The sequence below is a fragment of the Papaver somniferum genome, chromosome 3 (genome assembly GCF_003573695.1).
Source record: "Papaver somniferum cultivar HN1 chromosome 3, ASM357369v1, whole genome shotgun sequence".
Taxonomy (NCBI): domain Eukaryota; kingdom Viridiplantae; phylum Streptophyta; class Magnoliopsida; order Ranunculales; family Papaveraceae; genus Papaver; species Papaver somniferum.
In genome coordinates this window covers 53,069,903-53,090,285 of record NC_039360.1, presented here as the reverse complement: position 1 = coordinate 53,090,285, position 20,383 = coordinate 53,069,903, and the positions used below count along the sequence as shown (strand labels likewise).

Genomic DNA, 20,383 nt, shown 5'->3' with positions numbered 1-20,383 from the left:
TTAGTCACAAATGACCCTGCTAAAGGAAAATGGTTCATTTCTTGTGTATATGGCACTCTCGATTGAACAACCTAGCCAATGAGGGGATATTAAAAATCTTAGTTCTTCTATAAACATCCCTTGGGTTCTCATAGAAGACCTTAATATTATTGTGAATGTGTCAGAAAGAAACACTAGTTCAAACCCTACTCCTCCTGAGGTCCTTGCCTGTAAAGACCCTCAAGCTCGTCAACGCTATTAGACTAGTCAAGAGATGTCTTAGCCACTGATTACTCGATTAGTGTAACACGAACGTTAATTAATAGGAATTAATCTAACAACGATTTAGATACGAAACTAATACCGTTAAATAGATCTCAAAAATTTACGCGGAATGGACTACTCGAACGTGTCATTCGGATATCGGACGAAGAGAATATCATCAGCTTAGTTTGGAGGGCAAATTAGTCTTTTTGCAGTTAGCCAGGTGGCTCCCCTTATCCATCTGAACGTGTCATTTTCTCGGCCTTATGAAGACCAAGTCGAAGATGAGTAATTTTTCTTATCTATTCTTTCTTCTTATTTCTTCAGCGTCTTTCTTCTTATTCTCCTTTCCCTCTTTTTCTTCTGCGTTCTCTATCTGTTGATGAATAGAGATGATGAGTTAGTGGTTCGGAGAGTTAGAGTTGAGTTTCGAGTCCGTAGATTGGTTGTTAATGGTGGAGTTGATGTTAATAGACCACGTGATGAAGAAGAAGATTGAGTTGTTATTACAATTGAAGATAGGGTTTCTGAAATTAGGATTTGTGGATTTGATTCATGTTCTGAAGACTTAGAAGATGAAGATTAAAAGGGTTGACGTTAATTGAAGTTGCACATTGTTTTGATGTTCGATCTAGAGGTTAGGGTTCAAATTAGGGTTTCCTGAGTTGGATTGGAATTCGATTTGAGTAAGGATTAAGAAGAGATAGACAGAATTACAAGATGGGTTTGCTTCATTGAAGAGTTTAATTGAGGTTTGAGTTCGGAATCGAGATTGAAGATGATTTGAGTTCATGTTTTCTTTCCCAGATTAGATTTAGGGTTTACTGAGAATCAAGGTTAGTAATAAGGATTGAGGGGTTGCTGTTAATGCTGTTATGAAGATGATTAGAACAGTTGAGGTGTTGATTTGTGTGTTGAGATAACCTCAGATGAGTGAATATTTTGGGAATTGGATGGTGATGTGCTGAGTCGATTCAATCTAAAGAATGAGTGGTTTTCAGTTGGTGAAGAGAAGCTGTCTTGAGGTAATTGTTGTTTCAATAAATTAGTAAAGCTATTGATTTTAGTTAGGGATGAACAACGGGTAGGGTGGGTAGGATATGGCCTATTTCGCCACCCTACCCGCTGACTGGCAGGTAAAAAGTTTTTACCCGCCACCCTACCCGCCACTAAACGGATAAGGTCCTACCCGACCCATTAATTGGCGGGTCGGGTAGGATAGGGTGGCGGGTATAACGGTTTTTTTTTCTTTTTTTTCTTTTTTAGTTTTCTATATTCTGGATTTTCTGGTTACTAGTTACTATCTTGACTGTGTATACAAAAAATGCTTCCCAAAAAACAAAAATGAAATCTTGCAACAACACAGCAAATAAGAACCATCCTATATAAATATGTACCCAATGGTACTGCCAATCTAACTAGGGAAAAATGAACAAACAAAAGCATCATGCCTTCATAATGGTTACACTTCCCCCATTTAATACCATCTTCATCAAAACTCGTCGTAAAATGCCCCCATACCCAAGATGTCCTCTTCCGCTTCTTACTTTCTCTGACCTCAAGTTGAGAAGATGGTGGAGGTGGAGGTGGCGGAGATGCAACAGTATTGGCCCTTCGTTAGAGAGGAGAAGTATGAAGAGATGAAACGAAAATGAATTTTAGTTTTTAGGTTGAGTTGATTAATAAAAAACCAACGACAAAGATGATCAATAATAGAAAGATCATCGGCTACTAACGGCTGTTAGATAAATAGGCGGGTAGGCGGGTAATTTCGAGCTTTACCCGTCACCCTACCCATCTAACGGCGGTTAATAAAATATTTACCCGTTACCCTACCCACCAAATAGTGGGTAGGATAAGATACGGTTGAAACACTGGCGGGTAGGGTAGGATTGGCGGATATGGGTAGGGTATGTGCACCCCTAATTTTAGTTAATGAGTTTATATTACAGTTGATATCAAGGATTAAATGAAGAAGTGTTTGATATTGATGAAGCGGTGAATCTGTGAATGATTATTATTTGAGTTGAGGTTGGTGTTGCTGGTGCTGAGATGAGTTGCAGTTGTTAGGAGTATGTGTTTCGAAATGGAACTGTTTTGTTGATGTTAAAAACTGGACTCAGTGGTTGATGTTTAGAGGAATAGGTTAGGTTGAATCTTTCAGTGAAAGCTTGGAACTGCAATTGCAGGTAGGATGTTATCTTTGTAATTGAATTTGAAGTTTATTTGAATGATTCTATTGATGTATTACTGTTTGAAATTAAATTTGAGTTAGAGTTGTAGAGTTTAGAGTTTTTGGTGTTGCACAATGATTGGGCATTAGCATTCCTTGGCCTGAGCAATGACTCTAGCCTGTACAAGTGTTTTGTCCTTGTGCCATTCAGCCTAGCCAGGTATCTGACTCTAGCTGACTTAGTCCATCTGACTGAGTAGAATCGGGTTTGACCCACTGAGTCCCTAGTCTTGACTCGTTGACCATTGACCATGGACATTGACCTGACCTTTGACCAGACGTTGACCGTTAGTGGACTTAGATGGACCAGACCTTCTGTTAACGGGCCGGTTTGATGGGCCGGGCCGGAGTAAACCCGCGGGTCATGGGCTTGGGCTTAAGACCAGTTTTTCTTATTTAGATGAATTGGACCTTTATAGTTCGAATTAGCCTTTGATTTCTTTTACAAAGTTGTAGATATTCTTAAGACTTAGCTAATGGACTAGAGAAACAATCTAATTGAGTTAGTAAACCTTTAGATATGCAAGAGATGGATAATGAAGATGTGTAGAACCATAATTGAGCTTAGAACCATTAGATAAACTTGTATGATTCTTGTATGAGCCATTTTGGTTAGATTTTTAGACTTTTTGTGTGATTAAAAGTTAGTTATTAACAACGATCGATTCAAAGGATGAACCAGTGGATCGTGGATCTCGAGGTAGGCGTGGCTTGTCATTAAAAGAGGTGGAAATATTTTTAACTCTTTTGAAACCGTTGTTTGTTTCTTTTACAAAATTTTATGTTTAACAAACTCATGCATTGTCTGTTCGTGCTTTTCATGCATTGTTTAATTTGTGTTATGATTGTTCTGTTGATTCTTTGAATCTTTCCATGAATTGGAAAGGGCTTGTAATGTTTGTCATCATTATGAATTGTTATGGGAAATGAGAATTTTCACGTGTGGTATATAGGATACGCTCCTTCATATTTATATCTACATGAATTCAGCTTTTATGCTTATCAGGTGTGGAACAACCCGGCCTCAACATAGATATGTAGGTGTGGAAAAACCCGGCATCACTAATATATATTGTTTGAAGAAGGATTTTGTCCATATACATGTTTGTGCATTTCCAGTGACTTAGTCACTTTGATGTTTGGGAAAACATGAATTGTTTTCCACATCTTGCTCATGATTTCTTTAAAGTTAAATGTTATTCCTGCGGGGCACCCCTTTTAGGGATGATGTGCTCACCCATTTCCACTTTCAGTTTGAGAAGCAGATCAGAGTTGCGCAGCGAAGGCTTGAGGAGTTGACTCCGTTAATTAGTTAACTTCTGCGATGTTTATTATGTTTGTTTATTCTATTCGCAAACAAAATACCTATTGTATATGTATCATTTGAGAGAAGTTCTTGTATATATATTTTTGAGCGGGATTAGGTTTTGGATAAGTTTTATAGGAGATTTATTAATTGATTGTTTAATTAAATGATCTAAATTCTTAGTGCCTCTTTATTTAGTTAATCTCTTGAATTAGTCAGATGCTAGCTTTGGGGGCGCTACATTTCCTATATTAGAGATTCTGATTTACATGATATGAGTTTTAGTGGGAAACCTTTCACTTGGACCAGTAATAATCATGACAAAGGAAAAAAAATCCAGATTGGATAGATCTATTGTTAATAATGAGTGGACCATTAATTACTCATATGCTAATCTAGTACATCTTCCTTAAAAAGGTTAAGATTATTCCCCAACACTCTTATCTTTGTATAATAATACTATTGTTACATGGGAAAACTTGATTTTTTTTTTGAAGATTAGCTCCAAAATGAATCTTGCATAAATTAAACAGTAAACACTTGGAATCCTAACACTACATGATCTGCAACTTTCATTTTGACTGATAATTTATCAAACACCAGACATTTACTATCATAATAGAGTAAGAATACTTTTAGTCACATTCAAACAAGAATTACAGATGTTCAACAAGAATTATCTCACCTGCAAGCTTCTGATGTTCAAAGAAATAACACTTCGGAAGTTCTGGAAATTGAAAAGGAGATTGACTCTCAAACAAATAGAAATCAGAAGATCACTTCTATAATGATATGGAAATAAATTCAAAATACTTCCATATAAGAGCAAATCAAATAAGAGTCAGGAATAAAACTGATTCTCTACAAGCATCAGCTGACACTTGATGTCAAGAAAGAAACACTATTGAAGAGCTTTTAGTCTCTCACCTTAATAAGATTAGTACAACTTCCAATCCGTCTGATAGTTATCAATTCCTACAACATATTCCTAACTATATCTCATATCAAGACAATGTATACCTAGTTCTTACCCCATCAGATCAAGAAATATATCAAGATTTAATGTCAATGGCTCCGTGTACTTCACCGTGTCCGGATGGATTCCCTCCATATTTTTACCAAGCACAATGGCAAGTGGTTAAATATGATGTATGTAAAACGATAAAAGCTTTATTCTATTATGGGTTTCTTCTTAAGAAAATCAACAACACTAGAATTACATTGATCCCGAAGACTACTTCAGCAATAAGCCAGAGGACTTCAGGACAATTGCTTTATGTAACACGGTTTATAAACTATTCTCAAAGAAAATTTCTCTCCATCTTAAAAATAAAATAATCAATATTATTTCTCCCATGCAGTCTGCATATGTGCCTGGAAGATTAATATCTGAAAACATCTGCATGGTACAAGAGCTGGTCAAAGCTATGAAAAAGAAGAGTGGAAGGAATGGTCATCTAACACTAAAATGGGTCTTTCTCATTGAAGTACTCAAGAAATTTGGTTTTTGTGAAAAATTATGCCATCTCATTATGCAATGCATCAACAATACTCATGGTGGAAATCATGATATTTCCACCATCAAAAGATTTCAAACCCTCAAGAGGAATAAGGCAAGGGGACCCATTTCCCCTTACCTATTCATTTTGGCCATGGAAGCTTTCTCAAGACATTTGAATCACTGTGAAAATAAGAATTTGTTAACATGTATGAAAATATCAAGGTCTGTACCAAAAATCAATCATTTATTGTTCGCGGATGATTGCCTACTTTCTTGCAAGGCAAATATAACTCAAACCAATAAGTTACTTCAGGTGATAGAATAATTCAGTGCTTGCTGGGGCAATCTTATTAATTTTCATAAGTCAGTAGTTTACTTGAGCGAGAATATGAATCCTTATTGTGCTCAAACCATCAGTGGTATTCTTCAAGTTAGACAGTTGGATATTAATGAAGAAAAGTATCTAGGATTGTTGAAAAGTATCTAGATTCTTTTGAATATACACTTCATTCTTTTACCAAAAATCTTTGCAGCAGATACTGGAATGTGGGATATCAGTCTAATCCAATCTTTATATGAACCTCTAGTAACAAGGATAATTCTTAACATGTTTATCCATAACCAGCATGAAGACAGACTAGTATGGACTCTAGAGTGGAATTTTTTTTGTAAAATCAGCTTACAGGAAAATGTTTAAGGAAAAGAACAGGAACAACTCAGTGGATCAAAAAATGAAGTGTATATTCAAAAGACTATGGAAACTTCCACTTCTTCCAAGGATAAATCAGTTCCATTGGAAATGCGTCAAAGATATTTTACCAACCAGAGACAAGCTGTTGCATGTTATACAAAATGGGGATTTCAGTTGTCCTATTTGCTCTCAAGTTCTTGAATTTTCGGCTCATTGTATTTGGAGTGCCCTCTTTCTAAAGTGGTGCAGTTTGCAACTCTGGTATACATAATCAACACTACAGTAATCTTGGAGACTAGTTCTATGGTTGGATAGATAAACTTCTAGTGCACCAGATACAAAAAGAGAAAGTGTGCAAGTTAGTAATTGTGGCATGGTGCAATTGGTCGCGAGATGTGACAAAGTGTTTAAAGGAGTCAACTTAACACCATATACTATTATTCAGAAGTGCGGGAAATAATTTGCAGAGCTTGAAAATAAACCAATAACTCCAACAAGACAATCCTATTTAATGTCTAAGGCCAATCTTCATTGGAAACCCCCATTAAGGGGATCTTTTAGAATAAATTTTGATGGTTCTTCAGCCGCGTCTTCATCTGCCTATCTATCAAGAAGTTACCGATTTTTGTCCCTCGAACTAGCGAACATGTGAAATCATCCTAGAAGATTGTGAAGTGGGGGGAATCCTCCCCGTAGCCCTACAGCTAGCAGGATTGTGAAGGGGGGGGGGGGGGGGGGGGGGGGGGGGGGGGGGGGGGGGGGTTCTCCCCCGTAGCCCTGCAGCCTGGGCAGGAATGTGGGTATAACCGCCTTAATGGTCGCGAATGCATAATTTCATTGATGTGGTGACTACTCTATCCTCTGTACCAAAACGAACGCGGTGTGGAATGTGCCAAGGATTTTCTCTTGCCTTTGTGGAGTGACTATCCAGGCATGCTGGCGTAAAACTTTTTCCACACTTTTATGAGATTAAATTTATATTCTACCTGGGACTTGCTCCTGGACGAAAGGCTTCGGCTTCGGTTCTTTCCTTAATATTAATAAAATATGAGGCATTGGTCTAATCCTACGTGATTTTGTAGGTACACACACATGATCAAAATGCATCTATTTAGCAGATGCAATAAATCCGGAACAAGCTGAATGCAGAGCTTTATCGGAGGAAACACAGTGGGCAATAGAAAAAAATTCGGAAAAAGTTGAGTTTGAGCTGGACACAAAGCTGGTGGTAGAGGCGGTGAACAAAGATTTTTTCAGCATAAATTTGAGAACTCGTAATTTAATTAATTCTTGACATTGTAGCTATGTGCCTAAGGAAGAAAATAATGTAGCAGATATCTTATCTAAGTTAGCAAGAACATATATATTAAGCAGTGTATGGTTATTAGCTCATCTGATGACATTTTAGTTCAATTGCAGGAGGATGCAAACTTTGTAATCACCCAAGTTTATCTAATTTCAAAAAAAAAAAAAACAAAGAGATAACTTAACAACCAACGTCTAAGGAACAAAACATCGCAGAGAATAACTAGGATTGTAGAGAAAGAAATAACATTATTACTGCTAAGAGATTGAAAATCTAGAGATTTACTACACAAGAGATACAATACTACTAAAAGAAAGAAACTATTAAGACTATACTGGAGTAAGCAATTACAGTAACATGAAATGCAACTAGGAAAGTTTACAATAAACTACAGACACTGAAGATGAATTACACACACTAAAGATGAACCAAAGTAACTAGGTACATTCAATGAACAGAAACAAGGTTGGATCTCAACGTGGCGAGGATATAGTATATACAAAAGGAAAAAGATAAAATATGGGTATCAGTGAAGATGTGTTTGATCCGCTTCACAGCGGGGGAGAACTAGTTGCAAATTTTTTCACTTAACGAATCAGACGAGAGAGCATTTTCTTTTGAATGAGGACAGTACAGACGAGTGCAGAGTCCCCTAGATGGTAGATACTTTTTATCTTTTTATTTTTTTTGCTTCTCTTAAATATAACCCATTCTTTTATTTACCATAACCATATAAAAATAAGTTTTTTTTTTTGAAGGAGTAAAAATAAGTAATTAATCTAACCAAACGGATCCTTATAATTATTCAACATAACCCATAATATTGAATCTTTTATGGAATAATAATGCTTATGAAGTTTTAGAAAATTGATTTTAATAAAAGAAAGGACATCATTTTTATAGAATCAAAACCTTATTTGATTTCAAATTTCGATTGATGTTGTTGGAGAAAAAATTTAAGAAAATAATTAGAATATATAATCTTAATCGATTGTTGTCATGATTTAGGAAAACACAACATCATTTTAGAGAAAGTTAAAAATTTGGGTTTAGTTGGTTTCAGGGGAAAAATATAAGGTTTATCATAGGGCAATTTGTTAGAATAGTGAGAGAACAATTAGAGATAAATTGGAGTATAAGTTAGCTTGGATTTAAGAAAAATAAAACTACGGTTTATGTATCGATTTTGGGGAAGAAGTAATTTGGATTTTAAAAAAATAGTACTAGGGTTTATATACTGATTTTGGGAAAGAAGTAGATTATTAGTAAAAAATTAAGATTTGTTTGATAAATTTGATTTTTCATTCTAACTTAAACTTTTGGTGTTATAGTTAATAAAAGTGTAGGCTATATTTAAGAAAAACCATTTTTTTTAATATTCTAAATGATATTCATGTGAATTTTTAATACGACGACCTATTCAACCAAAGTAGTAATACGATGTTGGAGCATAGCTTGTTGAACTTCCAACTAGTTTCTTGTAATAATACTTTTTAGAGGACTCGATAAAAAAATTTATATAAATCTTTTTTAATAAAGGGGTCGGATCCGTTGACATGGTTATATTGACATAATCTTCACATTTTGGCGCCATTTTTTTTACTTAGCCCAACCGGCAATGAATTTGAAGCTAATTTTTTGGTGACATGTTCTTTTTATAAGTCTATACATTCCAACCAAAAATGAGAGCATTCCAAGATGTATAAAGCCACCGTCTACGATTTTGAATATCAGCCGTTAAAGATTAACGGTTGAAATCAAAATTTGTGGACGGTGAAGTTTCGTATTTCGGAAATACTTTCATTTTTTGTAGGAATGTGGAGTTTTATAGGAAGAACATGTCACCAAAAAATTAGCTTCAAATTCATTGCCGGTTGGGCTCAGTAGAAAAAATGCGCTAAAATGTGAAGATTATGTCAATATAACCATGTCAAGTGTCAACGGATCCCATTGTATCCCTAACTCTATTTTTCAAAATTTGACGACTCCCGTATCAGTATCCATGTTTCATATGCGTCATAGGTGTTATCAAAAGCATTTGCACCTCATTTTCATTAGTTTGGCGCTATCATCTAATAAACCGTGACTGATGGCTGACAATCTACAGTTTAATTGATTCTCTCATCTCTTTTACGCTGGCTTAGACTATCAATCGGGTCAATTGGTTCCAGTTAGCTACCAATCAGGGTCTATTGGTTCGAGTTGTAATGTTTTGCAAATCACTGCTGATTCGAGCTATCACACTGTAGCCAGAGTTGATTGGTTCGAGCTATAATGTTTTGCAAATCACTGCTGATTCAAGCTATACGCTTGATCCGTTGTAGCTCATCACTAGGGAATCAAACACATAAAATAGAACACAATTGGAGAGGTAAGTATATGAAGGTACTAAACATGTGAGTTTGGGTAACTGTTACATTACTAGCTAAAATCTGAAGTGATTCCTAGAGGTCATCTAACAACTTCCAAATTGGAAAAAACTAAACTCGTTGATTCACATTTAAACCATGATAACTAGCCAAGAGTGTGTTTCACTCGAATTCTACTCAGCATAGACTTGCAGGAGTTTGGTAGGTTCAGCTCAGGCTAGATTCTTTTTTAATTCAGACATATGACACACAACAATACATCATTTTCTCTATTTAGTTGATGCCGAAACCATGGAGCCATCATCATACAGAGCATAGTAGCACAACAGCCCAAGCTAGACTCTCGACTATCTAGCAATGATTTCATTCCAGCACATAACACAATGCTGGTTTAGAGCTAGCTAACCAGAGTTTTCCCAAAGTGCTCACCTTGACGGTCAAGAAGTGCATCTGAATATATCCAAGGATGTAGATGCAGAGTACTAGTAAAAGTGTATGTATTTGTTATGTTCTAAAGATTAGCAGACAGACTCAATTTCTTACGAAACAAACAGAATATACCTCTGTAGGTAAGTTCTATACTAGGAATTAATATATATAGATATAGTTTTATAATTATACGAACCACAACAAACAGGATATAAATAGACCACGCGAGACACGACATAAAGTCATAAGCTCTGTAAGTAAGTTCTACGCTAAGGATTAGTAAATATAACTTAGAGGTTTGTAATTCTAAACTACAGGAAACAGGACATTAAGTTATAAGATCTATACCCACATTACAAGCAATTTATCTAAGATGATCATCTCAGTAGTCTCAACTGGTTTGTCCTCTCCGTTCAACTTACATAAGTTAGCCTTGAAGCTACTTAGCAGTTTCAGCTGACAGTCCCTTTTCAAGTGCTGCAATGAAGAGAGTGGTACATCATTAAAAGAAATAAATCGTGAATCAATTTCAATTCTTAAAAATCAAAATGTTGCATCAATGATTCATGGCGATCAACAGTTATGATATTTAGATTTGCTATATTGGAATTTCCGCTTCTTAATATCATTGCTTAAACTTAAAACATGATAATATGCTAAAATGAATTCAACACCTGATTACATTATACAGTACTAGTGAAACAGCACATGCGATGCGCCTGCCACACAAATATAATGCTTTAACAATCGTGTCGGGAAAAAGAAAGAATTGCAAAAATAGGAATACATGATATGACAAAACAGTTACCACATAAGCATTTCAAATCAGTGTTCATCAATCAATTAATATTCATGAGAACAGTTAACGAAAGATATTTATGTTTGGCAACCAGATTACTGAACATATGCTTCAAAATATATATATATATATATATATATATATATATTGAACAGACTACTACATTTAATTTTAAGAAGTTCGAGCATTTGTCTTAGCATCAAAAACCAAAGAGTTTCATACACATTATGAACCCCGCACTACATCCAGCTCCTGAGCCCACCGTAGTGTTTATGGATAACACCACGCAGTTGTAAGTGAGTATCTCTTTAACGTTGGGACTGCCTTTTTTTCTCTTTCCTACTCTCAATTAGCTATCAAACTCGAGCTAGCTCAATTACTCTTGGATTACATTATACAGTATAACCAATGACACATTGTAGACTTAACATGTTCTGCAGCTTTGACAACCAGTACTATACAGAATATGAAAAGATTGTTTGCAGGATGAACTAGACAGATCTCTGATTACTACTAGTATTACACTTGGACTTGTAATTTTATCCCCATGTGCTTAGAATGATCAATGATATTTTTCTTTTATTCAGGGAATCAGGAGGCTGGAAGGGTGTCCATATCTTAGTCGCCAGGAGTGGGTGCGGGGTCGGGAATGGGAGCGAGATCGGAATCAAGATTCGTAAAATTTTCAGAAATGAAACTCGGGGAGCGAGTCGGGAGGGTGTAAATAAGTTATATTAGTTGTACCGCTAATTTTCGTAACAAATAAAACAAAGAACATATAGAAAATCTTAATAAAATGACTACTTTCTAGTTTCAGATGCATGTGAACTTTAGATGGATCATATATATAGAGTTTTAGCAAATTTTGTTTTCTACTCACAAAAAATATTAATAAAGAACTTGGAAGTTGTAGTTAAACTTGGAAATTGAGTTGGTATTAATTGAAAAGCTCCTCCCTTACTAGGAGTGCGTTTCTCACTAGTTAGGAGCGCGCTCCCATCACGAATTTTACTGAGGAGCGTAAATTCGTGAATCTCAGGGAAATTCGTGAGGACTTTCACTAATCTGGAGACTAAGGTCCATATCATGCTCACCATGGGTCTCTACAACCTTTCCATCACGAGTTAGAGATACACCTCACAAGGCTACATAGGATACCTCGATAATACTTAACTTAATGTAGCATTAACCATAACCGTAAAAAAAATGGACACGGATGATAACTTGCCTTGGTAGTTTTCCTTCAAGTGTCCTTCATATGCAAACGCCCCAAGTAGGACAACACCCACACTGGTCGCTAGAGATGGTAAAACATAATTTCTGAACATATTGCATGTCGTGAGAGTTGGTTCTTCATGTTCCTGAAGATTGGAGACAACATAATATACATAGCAAGTTGATGAATAACAATTACAGTAACATCGATGCAATTTGCGGGGGACAGTTGTGATGAAGGGAGAAAGAGAAGAAGAAGAAGATGAATAAGACCTTGAAATGTGAATAATCACGAGCCAGTTTGGTAAATGGACTTTTCATACTGCTCGGTGACTTGAACGACATGTTGAGCCTCCTTGCTTGAGTTTAGTGTGTGTCGGAGGTAAGGAGCTGCCGTGTATTTGGATATTTCGTCCTAGGGGAAACACAATAATATTATGAATTAATCCATTTTTGTTCTAAGAAGAGAAAGAATACAAAATGAGGCTTAGTTTCAAGAAAATACATTAAGGGCACCGAATTTCCCCGCGGTGTTTTTGACACGCTGGTTGATTGTTCTGTATCTAAAGCCGTAGAACGTCTTATATATATTCCTCGCAAGGTTCATCTTTTCCATTATTACTCCTCTTTTCGATCTGAAACAATAACAAGGAAACCGATTAAAAAAAAATAACAAGGGGAATTAAACAAAAACCAAAAAAAAAACTCTGGATGCGCCACAAAAATTCCTAAATAATAGTGATAACAAAACCCTAATCTCCATAAAAATAAAATAAAAATTGAAGCATGAAAAGAAATCAGTTATATATCAACCCAGCCAAAATCGATCGATAGAGATTATTAAAACGAGATAAGTCAATCTTTAGGTTTTAGATAGGCTGCGTACCTGGTTATCGAGAGAGAGAGGATGGTGTTTTAGACCGGGTCTTGTGGAGGTTCCCAAGCCTCTTCCTAAATGCCTCTACACATCAGCCATCAGCCTGGGAAGAGCTTAGCTATTGTGGTTGTTCCCTGTTTTAAGAAAAAAAAACGGACAATGATTATCCGTTATTTAATGTGAAAAATACTAGAACCCCCTATTATATGCGTTCAATATATAGAAGCCCCACTAAATGGATCTTATACTGTCAACTCCATTCTTTCACATTTTGATATTTCTTGACCCAGAATTTTAATTTTTAGGGCTTGATACTAAAGTGACGTTTTTCATAATGTCAAATTTACCCTTTTCAATATATACAAGAGAAAAATCATACCAACCATTCATTTCTCAATTTTCTTTCTCTCTCATCTCTCCTGCTCGGTTGCAGGTTGCAGAGAAAACAGTTTTAGGGTTTGCTCTCTTCTCAGACGAAGAAACAGGCCGAGAAAACGATTTCTAATCGAAAGTTCCAGTGAGTAATGATTTCAGAACTTAGATCTGACCTTTACAAAAAAAGATCCTGATTATCTAAACATAAATTCGAAATCAACATCAGTTGTTCTTTGGAGATTCAATGGATAATTATCATCAGCAGGAACTGAATACGAAGATTCTCGTAGAAAATCAAATCGAACAGGTAATTCTCAATTCAATCGGTTGATTTCACTAATCTGACTTAGCTTTTTCTACAGAGATTTCGTTCTAATTAAGTTTTCTGTTTGAAGATTCATATAAAGTTTCTAGGTTTATTTTTCTTTCATTAATTTCGTTTGCTTTTTTAGATCTGGAAAAAAAGACAGTAAATCATTTGCGTGTTTGTTATTAGAAGAAGAAGATCTGTTAGAAACGACGATAAATCTAAATTTTATTCTCAATGTTTTGGAATTTTGATGCCATTCCTGGTTATGATGTGGTTATTTAGAGATTTGAATGGATTTGATTGAATAGATAAAATAGTTGAGCATCAAATAATCGATGAATTCAAATCAGTCAAAAATTATTTCGATTTTATTTTGAATCTGAAATTAAAGCTTGTAAATCTCAAATTAAGGTTTCATCAGCTCTACTCAGTCTCCATTAAAGTCAGAAGTCTTCTATAATACTGGTTGAATTCAATTAGTTGATCTCTCGTAATTCTAATGGAGCCAGTTGTTATCTCTTGTTGTGTTTTTATTTTGCTTATCTTGCCTATACTTGTTGAGTTTGATTAAAGAATCTATGGTGGTGTTGGTGGTGTAAATGCAGGTTCTGGAGGAGAATGGGGAGGTTGTGGTGGCAGAAGTGGTGGTATTGGAGCAGGTTTGAAGGAGGATTTTGAAGTCAGTGGTGGTGTTTTTTCAGAATTGATGAATTGAAATAGATGATGAGAAGAAAGAGGATTAACTATTCTGAGTTTCTACTGCTGGTGCTAGTGGTCACAGGTAATTAGCTAAGTGTTGAGTCTATTTGTAGAATCTGTAACTTTGTAGTAATGTAGCACAAGGTTTTCCTATTTCTTAAATATTCATTTTTTGTTTTGTGATTAGGGTTAACTTGTTATGATAAATTTACTATGTTAGCATCCCCTGTGTATGATTAGTTTTTACTGTTGAATTATGCATCAAGATAGTTTTTACTGTTGAAAATAGGTGTTTTTGGTGGAGCGAAAGTTGTTGAACACAGTGAAGCATCAAATTTTCTAATGTTGCAGGAGTCGATGAGGCTAAAGAGTAACTGGAAAATATTGTGGTATGCCTAAGAACTTTCTTTATTGGTTTCTTAGATTGTTAAAACAAGTTACACTAGCAGCTGCCAATTATATACCTTTCAAATTCGAATTTTGCATTTTCAGTTGATTAAGTGCTAGTTGATCTTATTTATTGAGTAAATTTTATTGTTTAAGAATCGCAAGTAGCTCTATCCGATGGCCCTGTTTGCAGCGTTAATGAAGATAACATATATGCTTTGAGTACACAAGCCATATGGATGTGTAACTGCAGATTACACATGCCTTATGGATGTGTAAATTCTTACCACCCATGTCATACGGATGTGTAACTTCAGGTTACACAAGCTATATGCAAGTGTAACTGCCGTTTACACAAGCTATTATGTGTACTCTGTAAGCATTATTAGCTACTGATGCTGCTACTGGTCATTTATTTTCTTCATAGTCTTTGGTTTTCATGTAATGTAATTACATGTCTTATGCTATTTTGCTCTGCCTAGCTGATATATATTAGTCGTGATGTTTTATGGAGTTACATAGTGTCTGAAGCTCGGTAATAACAAGATAGTTTTTACTGTTGAAAATAGGTGTTTTTGGTGGAGCGAAAGTTGATGAACACAGTGAAGCATCAAATTTTCTAATGTTGCAGGAGTCGATGAGGCTAAAGAGTAACTGGAAAATATTGTGGTATGCCTAAGAACTTTCTTTATTGGTTGCGTAGACTGTTAAAACAAGTTACACTAGCAGCTGCCAATTATATACCTTTCAAATTCGAATTTTGCATTTTCAGTTGATTAAGTGCTAGTTGATCTTATTTATTGAGTAAATTTTACTGTTTAAGAATCGCAAGTAGCTATATTCGATGGCCCTGTTTGCAGTGCTAATGAAGATAACATATATGCTTTGAGTACACAAGCCATATGGATGTGTAACTGCAGATTACACATGCCTTATGGATGTGTAAATTCTTACCACACATGCCATACGGATGTGTAACTTCAGGTTACACAAGCTATATGCAAGTGTAACTGCCGTTTACACAAGCTATTGTGTGTACTCTGTAAGCATTATTAGCTACTGATGTTGCTACTAGTCATTTATTTTCTTCATAGTCTTTGGTTTTCATGTAATGTAATTACACGTCTTATGCTATTTTGCTCTGCCTAGCTGATATATATATTAGTCGTGATGTTTTATGGAGTTATATAGTGTCTGAAGCTCGGTAATAACAAGTAAATTTGTTCAGTATCTTGGTTGTTCTAGAAACACAAGAATTATGCATAAAATAACAAGTATTATAGTTTGTGTGTTTTCATAGTGTTGTAATAGATGTAGCAGCAAAAACTTTCTTGTTTGAGTTTATGTTGGTTGGATAGGTAGTAGCTTTGAGTGTTTACAGATTACATGGGTTGTTTTCATAGTGTTGTAATGCTTAGTTATTTCGTTTTGTCTGTGGTCTTGCTGAGATTGGGTTGTGTGTGATTTTTATACTTCAAGAACTATGAAGGGTTTCGTATTAAGTTTATTATGAGGATTGTTGAGCCTTATCCAGATAGTATGAAAGTTAGAACTCAGAATTTCACTTTCTTGTTGAATGTATTTCATAAGTTATATGGATGTGTAACTGCTAGTAACACATACTAATTGGATGTGTAACCGCTAGTTACACATGCTGGTAAAACCACATATATTACCCAAGAAAACTTGCAAGATGGAGTTTATGATTCTTACACTTGCTAGATGGTTTTATCCTTTGTTCAGTCCCATAGCTTCGTGCAAGTACATTCTTTTGGAAGTTTGTTATGTCGGTTTCTGCAAAATTTGTATGACATGAAATGAGAAAATATAACTATTACATATCATGTGGTTGCAGAGGATATTGCAGTTTAATGATTTTTATTATGTTTAATGTTTTAGAAGTTTCCACTGCAGAAAAGCGACTCTGGAACATAGTCAAGTCCAGATCATTAAACTTCAATGCTTAATGAGGAGGAGAAAGCTGAAGCTGAGTTACATCATATGATGTAAGTGTCATTTTATCTTATTTGTTGAGCAGATCTATGTGATATCCCTGTTTCTGGCGCTGATGAAGATAATTTATATTCCCTGAATACACAAGTATATGGATGTGTAACTGGAGATTACACAAGCCATATGCAAGTGTAACTGCCATTTACACAAGCCATTATATGTGTACCTGCTAAGCACCATGAAACCCAATTGTTTCAGTTAGTGTGTTCATCTTGAGTAGCATTTTTTTTTAATCTTTGTGTTAGTAAAATTACATGCATCAAACAAGGTATAATGATGATGCATTGTCTCCATATTATAGAATGTTAGGTTTTGGATTATGTATAGTGCTAAGAAGGATATCCCAAGTAGTTTTGGAAAGCATCTGAGCATTTTCACACTTTTTCTACCTTCTGTTCCTTTTAGTCTTCACCGTAGACTAACCTTCAACATATTCTTGTTCCACAGGGTCGTGAAGATCACTCCCACGGGCATGAGCATGGAAATGGATAGGGTTGGAGACATCCTTAGTCTCGCTGGAATTGGAGTTGACGCTGAATACACAAGTCAGATGCATGTGTAAATCTGAATTACACTAGATAGATGCATATGTTACTCCAAGTTACGCTAGACGGATGCGTGTGTAACTTTTAGTTACACATGCTAAGAAATTATTGTAAATAAATCTTAAAGTAATACATGTATTTTTTTTTTATGTTTTCTGGTTGATATCTATTTTTTTGATGCGTAACTTCTCATTACACATGCCATATGGATGTGTAACCTTTGGTTACACATGTGATATGCATGTGTAACTTCTTGTTACACATGCCATATGGATGTGTAACCTCTGGATACACATGTCATATGCATCTCATACGCATGAATAACCCTTTCATGTCATACCCATGTGTAACTTCTGGATACACATGCTCGTTGCATGTGTAACTTCAGATTACACATCCATATATTATTGGTGGGAGGTGGTGGTCGGTGGAGGTGGTGGTCGGAGGTGGTTTGACGGTGGTGGTGGTTCTCGGAGATGGTTAGTGGCGGTGGTCGGTGGTGGTGGCCGGCGGCGACGGTTGGTGGTGGTGATCATCAGAGGTGGTTTTGACGGTGGTGGTGGTGGTTCTTGGAGGTGACAGTGGTGGTCGGTGGTGGTGGCCGCTTGCGTCGTTGGTTGGTGGTGGTAGTCATCGGAGGTGGTCGTAGGTAGTTGGTGGCAGTGGTGGTCGGACGTGGTTTTACATTAGTGGTGGTGGTCGGAGGTGGTTGGTGGCGGTGGTGGTTGGTGGTTCCTGTGTTGGTCGGAGGTGATTGACCATATTTTAATAATGCTGGGCCTAAATTTAAATTTTATTTAATTATGGGCTTGACAACATAAGGGTATCAAGGTCTTTTAATAACTAGGGGCCTAGATTTAAACTTCTTTTAATTAAGGGCCTCATATTATGGGTTATCCATGGGTTAGGCCTGAGCCTAATTTCCCCTTATTTAATTTGTTGGGTCCACCAAATCTTCAAGCCCCACTTATTTCTCTATTGGTCCACTAATTTTCCAAAACGGATGATTGTTAACCGTTTTATATAAGTTAAACGATTTTTAAGCTAAAATGTCTCCTGACCCCACTAAGTTGCAAGGGTTTTAAGGAAGAAACAGTCAATCATTATTCGTTTTTCACTTTTTTAGAACGGTCAATCATTAGTCGTATACGGAGTCTTCCCGCTGGAATTCCCGCACACTAGGGAAGCCTTGCGGGAAGAGCCACATATGGCCACGGTTTTCTTGGTTGGGAAGGGGTTGGGAAATGCCCATAAGACCCAGTCTTAGATCGGCCGCGTACCTGGTTATCTCGAGAGAGAAGATGGTAGATGCAGAGAGAAGAATAAATGGATGGCTAATAATAATAAGATAAGGTAAAAGGATCTTGGTTCCTAATTGAGTCGGAATGGATTTTGGTCGGAATATACGTGGGGAATGGAGAACCAGAACCATACACATTTGGCTACTCCATAAAAATTCTGATACTTTGGATTAAGAATGTTCCCTCCCCCACCCCACCAACAAGATCCATTCCATGCTCTCCTCCTCCTCGAGCCTCCTCCATCTGATTATACCAGGCTGTTCGTAAATGTTCCAGATTCTTTTCATGAACAAAGTTTTATTGTGATGACAATTCTTTCGTATTTTGAGTCCTCATTCCATTCTCGGCTTGTTTAGCTTGTTTCATCTTATTTGGTGAAGCTTTTTAACAAATGCATCATGTTCCCATAAAATATTTTTAGCGATCCGATCAATTTGTTTGTGCACATGGGTGGGAAAAAGTTGAGTTTGCATAAAGTGATTGCAGGTCGGTGTTAAAGAGTTTTTAATGAGAACAAGCCTTCGTGCTTGGGTAAGGCATTTTGTCATACATCCTTGAGCTTTACGAGCCAGTCGTTGGAGTAGTCGTTCGAAGATGGCGGAGAGTTTTTCCCATGTTTGAATTGAACTCCTAAATATATAGGTGGGATCGATGTGGTTGGCATGTCGAAAAATTGGTGTAGAGAGTCTATATTTTGTGGTTGCAGCCTCGGATGGTGAATGATTATTGATTTCGCTGTGTTGGTTATTTGTCTTGCCGACGATCTGTATGATTGAAGAATCCTTTTTCGGTGAGTGTTACCTTCCTGGATCGCCCTGTAAGTGACGAGGAGATCGTATGCATACATTAGATGTATAATGAGTGGTGACTTTTTTGATATTCAGAGACCCTGAATAAGATTTTTAGCTTCGAGATTTCCAAGATTTGTTGCTAGAATTGCGCACATATAATGAAAATGTATGAAGATATAGGATCACCCTGTCTGATGCCCCTGGTAGGTGTTGACCGAAGTTAGCCATATGAACACTTTTTTTTTTGAAGCAGAACACTTTCATATCGACCTTATTCATCTTAACCATAACTAGTTCAAATGACTCAAATGAAACTAGTTCTAGAGTTGTTCAATTGTTTATATTCTCATAGAAGTATACAAGACACAATTGAAGCAAAATCGATTTTGATTCACTCGAATCAATTCATGAACATTATAGTCACGGTTTTCAAAAGATTGCATTCCTTAATATATAAATGTATTAGTTCATGAACAAACCAATTTTAGAACATAACCTACTCAGGTATGCAAATGGGTACGCATATCTAAGTGACCAGACTAAGTTTGGGTTCGCCAGTATGCGAACCGGTACGCATACCTTCCAAACTCATTTAAATCCCGGAACTTGAAACTCACGCCAGTACGCATAACGGTATGCATACTAAGTTCTCATATTTTCATTAACCAACTAGTATGCATACTATGGTTCCCGGACTTGGAATAACTTGCAACAGTTAGCATACAAGTACGCATACTGTGATATATACAATCATGGTTATTTGTTCTAAACTCCCATTTCAATCATTGAAACATTGTTAAAAGATGATAATAGATGTCTTACACAAACTATTAGCTTCGAAGCAATTTTCAAGTGATCGAAAGATCAATACGAAACATTCTGAGTCTACATCAAATGACTGTCTCACACAAATCATGTAAGATGTTACCAGGCGATTTTCACATGATTATATTTTGAATTTCGTCAAGAATATAAGATGAACTTGGTTAAAGA

The 20,383-nt window shown here is 36.1% G+C and overlaps 1 long non-coding RNA gene across 1 annotated transcript; it reads right to left on the bottom strand.

Annotated features, from left to right (window-relative positions):
• Positions 1-12,110: 12,110 nt before the first annotated feature.
• Positions 12,111-13,117, bottom strand: LOC113361253. Its single transcript, XR_003365030.1, has 4 exons — positions 12,979-13,117; positions 12,598-12,727; positions 12,366-12,507; positions 12,111-12,238 (listed from the first exon to the last, which is right to left on the bottom strand). It is a non-coding gene; the product is annotated as an uncharacterized LOC113361253 (long non-coding RNA).
• Positions 13,118-20,383: the final 7,266 nt, after the last annotated feature.